This window comes from Telopea speciosissima, chromosome 11 (assembly GCF_018873765.1).
Source record: "Telopea speciosissima isolate NSW1024214 ecotype Mountain lineage chromosome 11, Tspe_v1, whole genome shotgun sequence".
Classification (NCBI taxonomy): domain Eukaryota; kingdom Viridiplantae; phylum Streptophyta; class Magnoliopsida; order Proteales; family Proteaceae; genus Telopea; species Telopea speciosissima.
This window is the reverse complement of record NC_057926.1, coordinates 47,543,593-47,551,411: the sequence shown is the minus strand read 5'-3', so window position 1 is coordinate 47,551,411 and position 7,819 is coordinate 47,543,593. Positions and strand designations below refer to the sequence as shown.

Genomic DNA, 7,819 nt, shown 5'->3' with positions numbered 1-7,819 from the left:
TATTGTGACAGACCATGAAGTTGAAGCAGAAGCTCACAACAATTAGGGATAGTAGATTGCTCATGAATTTTGTATTAATTCTAAGGTATATGTGGAACTTCTTTTTGACATAGATTTGATTTGATTATGGACTCCCCTATACTCTGCAACTACTCCTCTAGTTGATGAACAATGCTGGTTCCTATGTCCATTTTATTTTATAGATTTAGCTTGCACAATTATTTGTCTCTTTTTACTGAGGCTTTCTTTTCCTAATGGTACTAGTTAAGCAAAGAAAAAACTGAAAAAAAAGCAGTCTTTATCTGTTGCAGATCTAACTAAGGTATCGGAGTGTATTAACAGGTTCAGGCTGACACTCTTTTCTCTTGTGTTATTTGCTTGTGCAGGACAGCTCAACCAAGTAGAAATCTACTCGGATTTCACCGTAACACATTCCAAGAACGCATACCAAACATAGCCTTGCTATTTCATAAATTCTCATTAATCAAAACAACAATTATACAAATGCTACAACAAACATATCCTTGATCCTCATATATCCCTTTTTCTACAAATTTTTTGTTATAAGCTATACCATAACCAATCAAATAGATGAAAAAGATGATAAAGAGGAGGATGAAACACCATGACCTCTTTTGTATGATTGGATACCCATCTGGAGCCCATACCCAAACGGGTACAGCGGGTCATAATACAAATCCCCAAATTTCATCGGCAGCTGGTCGACCCGCCGAAACAATGTCCTCGGAAGCTTACCCTGGAAATCATAATCCCCAATTATAACATCAGCAATCCCTTTTCCAGCTTCACTCCATGGAAGCCAAGCAGCCACCAATGCCTCCATCATGTCAACATAAGGCTCTATCACAACGGGTCGACCCGACACAACGATAACCAGACATTTCACCTCCTTGCACATAGTCTTGATTGTCTCCTCCCCATCTTGTGCAAGCCTGAGCTCTTTGCTATCATCGTCTGTTTTCGCATATGGGAGTTCGCCGACAACCACAATTGCATAGGAGGAATCCCGGTTCTTGTTAACGAATTGCTTGTCAGGTTTTTCTTGGAACACGACCCGGGTCTGCTTGCTAACAGCCCTCTTGATGCCTTCTAAGATTGTTGTTCCTTCGGTGATGTTGCCTGAGTTGCCCTTCCTTGAAACAGTCCACCCTCCACATTGGTAGCCGATGTTGTGTGCATGAGACCCAACCACAAGAATATTCGGGGCATTATTGCTCAAAGGAAGCATCTTCTTCTCTCCCTTTCCGTTCTTCAACAACACCAAACTCTTCCTCATGGCTTCTCCTGCCAAATCCCTGGGTTTCTGTGGGTCCAAAAGGTTAAGAAGTTATACCAATTTTAATGACGAAAATACCCATATCAATGAAATCGGTTAATTCAGTTGGGTGTTGGACTAACCTTGTGTCCAACCATGGGATGGAGAGACCGGTCAGCCATGGGCCATTCGAAAAGCCCAAGAATGAACTTCACCCTAAGGATTCGCCTCACAACATCGTCAATCCAGCTGATCGGAATGTCGCCGGACGACACAAGCTCCGTCATGTATGTAAAGTATTGGTGGTATTTGTAAGGGATCATGACCATGTCGATTCCAGCGTTGATTGATGCCTTCAGGCTTTCTTTGTAGTGTGAAGCGGGTGGGTTGGTCATCCGGTCAATTGCTTCCCAGTCTGATATGACCATACCCTGTCCCATGTAGCAGCCCATACAAAGTGATGACCACTAGGGTACCAGGACCCGGATAAGGGTAGAAATGTAAATTTAGAGATGTTGTATAATAATTTTATGCTACCTAGAAGGACATCTCTTGTTTGAGAATGTGAGTGAGGAGGAAAGGGTTGGCAGGCATCTTGATCCCATTCCAGCTAGAGTAAGAAGCCATGATAGTCGACACCCCCATGGCGATTGCATCAATATAAGGGGTCATGTGGATGCGATACAGGTCGTCATATGTGGTCACCGTGTATTGCTCGTCGACCCCTCCTTGTGTCCCACCATCGGAGGCGTAGTGTTTTGCACAAACCAGAACTTTCCTTCCCCTATAATGGACCCATTCATTAACAATCATCATAATTTAGAAAGTCCGCCATTCAATAAATGACTAGAGACCTCGGTTTTTGGAATCTATATGGGATTGGTCATGTCATGTCATACAGATCTATGATACGATACAAATAGAATGTAAAACAGTAAATCTATGATACTGCATCTTTGAAAGCAAAAACATCACATACAAAACCTCTCATTGACTCATTAGGGATGCGTTTGGTATGCATTCTTGGAATTCATTCTAGGTCGATTTTGCATTCTCGAATACTAAAAATAGTTATTTTATCGTCTGAAAATGCAAAATTCACCTAAAATGCATACCAAACACAGCCAAGATCTTCAGGTGGACGTATGTGCAGAGGATACGATCTCAATAGGGATGAAAAAGGAAATAAACTTTAAACAGAAAAAGGAAGTACCCAGAAGCGACGAAGGGGTAACCGAGTGTGTGATTGTGAGGAGGGTAGCCCTGTAAGCCTAGTATGCTCTTGGCCATGCTCTTCACAATCTGCGTATCCTCGCTGTAGCTCTCATAGCACCGACCCCACCGTGGATCCCTACACACCTACAGTTCCACACACCAAAAACCCCAACCATTTTCAAGGAGAATAATTTGTTAAAAGATGAATGAGACGACAGCCGTGGTAAGAGATGTTGATTATTCCAATAGTAGCTGCTACTTTTGGGGGATAGGAGACCTACTCCTTCTTTGAAATTATATAGGAATAGCGGATACTATACTACTTGGGATCATAGTTTGAAAATCGGGTTTTGACTGGGGCGAGTCGCCCGTCAAATTTTTGGAAAACCTGGTCAAGTGTCGTGTAGACTAGATCAAGGTAAAAGATGGGGAGACTGGTTCATAAATTGTTGGTGTCAAATAAGACTTAGTATTTTTTCCCTAGTCACGGCAAACTTGGCGAGTTTAGTCATTTTTAAAAAATAAATAAAGCCGATTCACTTAGAATCTGAGTTGAATAAAATAGTAAATCCGTATTCTAAAATAGCAAGAAACCCACCCTCAACTCCTCAATTCTCTTATCTTGTTCAATGGTATAAACTCAAAATACATTGATATGGGATTCTTTGATTTTTTTTTTTTTTTTTTTTTTGTGGTTTACCCTTTTTTCGGTATTTTTCTGATTTTTTACTAATTTATACATATTTATTGTATTAAAAATTTAAAAACGGGACTCGCCTTGACTGAGTTTGACAAGGTCGAATCACCAGGTTTTCTTGAAAGACGAGTCGAGTTAAAAAACTGGGTTTACCAACCATGCTAGGGATTGAAAAGCTGCTCCTGCGGTTTCTAACGCAATTAGTTAGGACTTTGAAGTGGCCTTTCCACTGGTAACTTAGCTTGGAACTAAGAATTTTTTTATACAAGCTGTTATAAAAAAAAGTATAGAGAAAAGAATTGAGACCATATAATTTTTTAATTTGAATAATTAAAAATCGTTTGAAATGAGAATTAATTAAAAGAAAATTCTTATTTTGACAAAAATATTGAATTAAGAATTTGAAACCTTTATTTTAAATTTCCTTTAGGATAACATGTATTTTTTTTCAATGAATATAAATCCTATGAAATATCATTTTATATAAATACTTCATTAAATAATTCATATAACATCATATATTTTTTTATACGCTCTCGACACAATCGTGCAAGAGTCCTTTGGTCAGTTCTTTTTTATTACAAAGACAATTAAAGGAGGTAGAAGGTTTCTAGAAGTTGTAACCCTTAATTAAATTAATCCAAACAGATAAAAAAATTTGTTGCTACCCTGGTTGCAGGAGTGCTCCTCGTACCCGTGCGTGCAGCCAAAGAAATGGAATAATTTCACTCCTTTTCGGTTCATAAATATACCCTCTTCGGATTTTATATTTTCCAAAGAGAAAGAGAGAGAGAGAGAGAGAGAGCTTACAGCAACAAAGGGGGCGAAAGTGTACTGCATTCCGGTGCCTTGAACCTCCAAAGCAGTGGCACTTCCGATCCTCACCATTAAATCCTCATCCCTTCATCAGAACAAAACAAGAAATATTAACCAAAAATCTGGTGGCAATTTATATTTTAATGATCTCAAGCTTCTGTCTCTCTCACAGTCCAAAATATTCACACAAGCAAACAGAGAAAGAAGAAGACAGAGAAACCTTGCAGCTCCAAGGCCGACGTTATGAGGAAAAATAGTGGCGCCGAGGGCGTTATTATGGCCATGGACTGCGTCAGTGGCATATATTATGGGAATCCCAAGCTTTGCCGATAATGCAGACTTCTGGAACCCATCGATCAAGCCCGCCCACATAGCAGGGGTTGCATTTGGCGCTATAACAGAAGGAACGTTCGGCACTGCTCCGTTCACTACACTCCCTGAAATTAATAACCAGAACAACCCTCATCGTCACTGTTTCATCTTTAGAGCTTCAAAGAAATCAAGACAATTAAGCTTCAAACAAGAAGGAAAACTTAAAAAACTATATAAGAAACGCGGGGGATCGATTTGGGCCATTTTGCCGATCTTTTCATGAGTTGACATCAAAGAAAGGAGATCTGAGATTCGGTATTCCTTCGGGAGTCTTGGATCCTTGTAACGAGCTTGAGCTGTTTCCGCTGAAGCAGAAGGGAGATGAAGATGAAGGCAAAGAGAAAGAGGAAGGAACGGAGGTGGAGAGAGGAGCAATGGCGATCGCCATGGCTATGGGAGGTTTTGCTTCTATGGATTTCTGTGTTCTTCATATTTTCGGATCCCAATTTTTGTGGACGAATTGTCCATGTCTGCATATAAACTTGAGTTAAATTTAAAAAATTAATTCAATCATCAGCTACGGTACACATGTCAACATAGGCTTTATAAGTTAGTTTGAAGAAATAAAATTTGCATGGGCCAAAATAAGAGAGAAAGACACTTTTCGTGTGGTATGGTTTTTCACACTGGCCATGCCAGGAATTTTTTTTAATTACAAGACAAAATTTTACTAAATAAATAAAATGAAAAAAAGAAAGGTTATCCATAGCATCTAAATATAACAATTATGGATTGATTTTCTCACCAAAAAAATTTTGGATTGATTTGACTTCTCTTCCTATTGGTATAGTGGTTTGGCAGTTAGTTCAAAAAAGTAAATTTTGTCCTAAATGATATAAAATATGAAAATCATGCGAGAAAACTTGATACATAGTGGCCCATGCACTTGAATGGCCCAATGACAGGTTTGGCAAAGGGCTTCTTATTCATGTCCTGCTCATGCCTTGAAAGCAATAATGGAATAAGTATGGATTGGCCCTTCAGACCAAATTTTTATTACCGGAAAAGAATCCCTACTTGGTGGCACCCTCTATGCCCTCTCACAGGGCACCATAAAATGATGCTCCTGCCTCTAGGTAGATACATAGAAGTGCTCCCCCATTGGCCCAGACATTGGTGTAGAGGCCATGCGACCAAGTACTGATCTCCTGTCATTTTGTTAGTTACAAACCTAAACTTATACATGGTTGAGTCCATTTTATGTTCTAATTGTAAGATCCAACTAGAAAGTGGTTATTGGGTCGACGTCCAATTATATAAAGGCCAAATACATTTGATTGGTAATTGCCTTGTGCAATAACTATAATTAACATAAATGTGTTCTGTTTCCTCCAAAATTCCTTTTGGCCTAGAGACCGTTACAGACAGAGGAAACTAATAAAGATCGTGTTCCATGTGATGATGAATTCTACTAGTGCCTTGGTAATCTAAGGACTTTTAAAAATACGAAGATTGCAATGCCAAGAAGAAGAAGAAGAATTCAAATTACTTACTTTACAGAACGCATTTGTTGAAATCATTACAACTTGCCAAATCCGAAATTGATGAGGCTTACAACTTAGTATTTACACTACCACCACTCTATGACCAAATTGTTAACAACATATAAACGAATTTGTTGAAGTCTTCACAACTCTCCCAGCCAGAACTGTTGAAGCTTGCAAATTGATGATAATGGATGTCTTTTGAAGCAAGCCAAAAAATATATAGATGGATGAAAATCTACATTACACTACTCCTAAAAAAGAAAAATAAAAGATAAAAATAAAGACTTGTTTGATTGATTTGTTGGATTCTCCTTTGTTTTAAATTTCTCTATTTATAGGCATCCTAGACTGTTTTGGTGGTTTCTATAGTTATTAGGTAATTTTTACAATTCTCACTTATTTGAAATTGTCTATAACCACCCTGGTGACTGTTTACCGGTCACTGACCGTTAATCGGTCACTGTCAATCCATCAGTCTTTGACCATTTTCGGTTATTGACCATTTTCAGTGACTGGCCACTTCCAGTCATTGACCGTTTTCTGATTGTTTTGTTAGTCACTGACCGTTTTTCAGTCACTGACTAACAGATTAGTCTTGACTGAAATAAATTTCAGTCTATTTCTTTATTGACCGAAATACACCAAAAAGGGGATATAAACAAGTTCCATATATTAAGTAATCAGAATCACAAATTGTTGTTTAACCTTGTTTGACCTTCTAACAAGCCAATAATTAGAAAGTAAGAAAGGGCTCTTTTGTTTCGTTTCTGATTTACCTTCTTTGAACTTTTGCTGAATTCTATGTTTTGGTGAATCTTGCTAGTTTTACTTCGATTAAGCTATTAAGGTGTTTGATACTTTGATTTTGATTTAAAGCTTTATATACAATCTTGGGATCACATTTTGGCTCACTTACATTGTTATTGTGCTAAAGGTATTTTGATCATTTTAAAAATAGGCTTTAATGTTTGTTTCTAATTTCCTTCAGGAACAGTTGTAGATGAAAATTATATATTGAGTCCTTCTAGGTGTCACTATGGCTAGTGAATTATAATGCTTCACTATTTACCACTTGGTGGTCCATGTGATAAAGGACTCCAAATGTAGGTTAATAGTCAAATTTTAGTCCAAAGTACCCAAGGAAAATTGCTCAAACTTTGAATTAAAATTGGGCAAGAGTTCTTTATGGGTAGCGTGGCTCCCGCGCATGTGGGGAGCCAGTGAGAACATATGCGGAAGCATCCTGGGAGCGGGATTTCTGCCTTTCATTGGAAGTATGGCAGTCATTTTACCTCCATTGTGTCTGAACAAGGCGGTACACTCTCCCACAAGAAACTTTTCTCCTTCAAAATTTAAGTAAAATTACCAAAAAAATTGAGATGAATATAAAACACAATCAAAATATACATTCCAACCAGTTCCATTCATATTCTGTGATTCATGTTAGATCTGATGGGTTCATTCATTCCCTATTGGCCTTGAGTTCTATTACTTTATTTACAGATAATCCTATTATGGAATACAACAGGATGGAGTGGAGTTTTCTCTATTTAGTTCTGGCACGGTTTGGTTTTGCAGATGCTTGGATTGGCCTGATTAAAAAGACCGTGGAGAACTGTTGGTTTTCAGTTGCTTGGGGAGGGGCTCCAACGGGCTACTTTAAGTCCACCCGTGGGCTGAGACAAGGCAACCCTCTTTCACCTGCCCTATTCATTCTTGCAGAAGAGGTTTTGAACAGAGGTTTGAGGAAGCTCTTTGAGGAGGGACGGGCTGCTTACTTTCATCTGCCGAGGGGATGTCCTAGCATCTCCCATTCTTTGTTTGCAGATGACACCATTATTTTTACCAAGGGTTTGAAGAGCTCGTTGAAGCAAATCCTTGGATTTATAGGCAGATATGAGGATTTCTCAGGGCAGTTGGTTAACAGACAGAAGAGCTGCTACATTATGAGTCATA

The 7,819-nt window shown here is 38.6% G+C and overlaps 1 pseudogene; it reads right to left on the bottom strand.

Annotated features, from left to right (window-relative positions):
- Positions 1-546: 546 nt before the first annotated feature.
- On the bottom strand, positions 547-7,161 carry LOC122645242 (annotated as a pseudogene).
- Between the last annotated feature and the right edge of the window lie 658 nt (positions 7,162-7,819).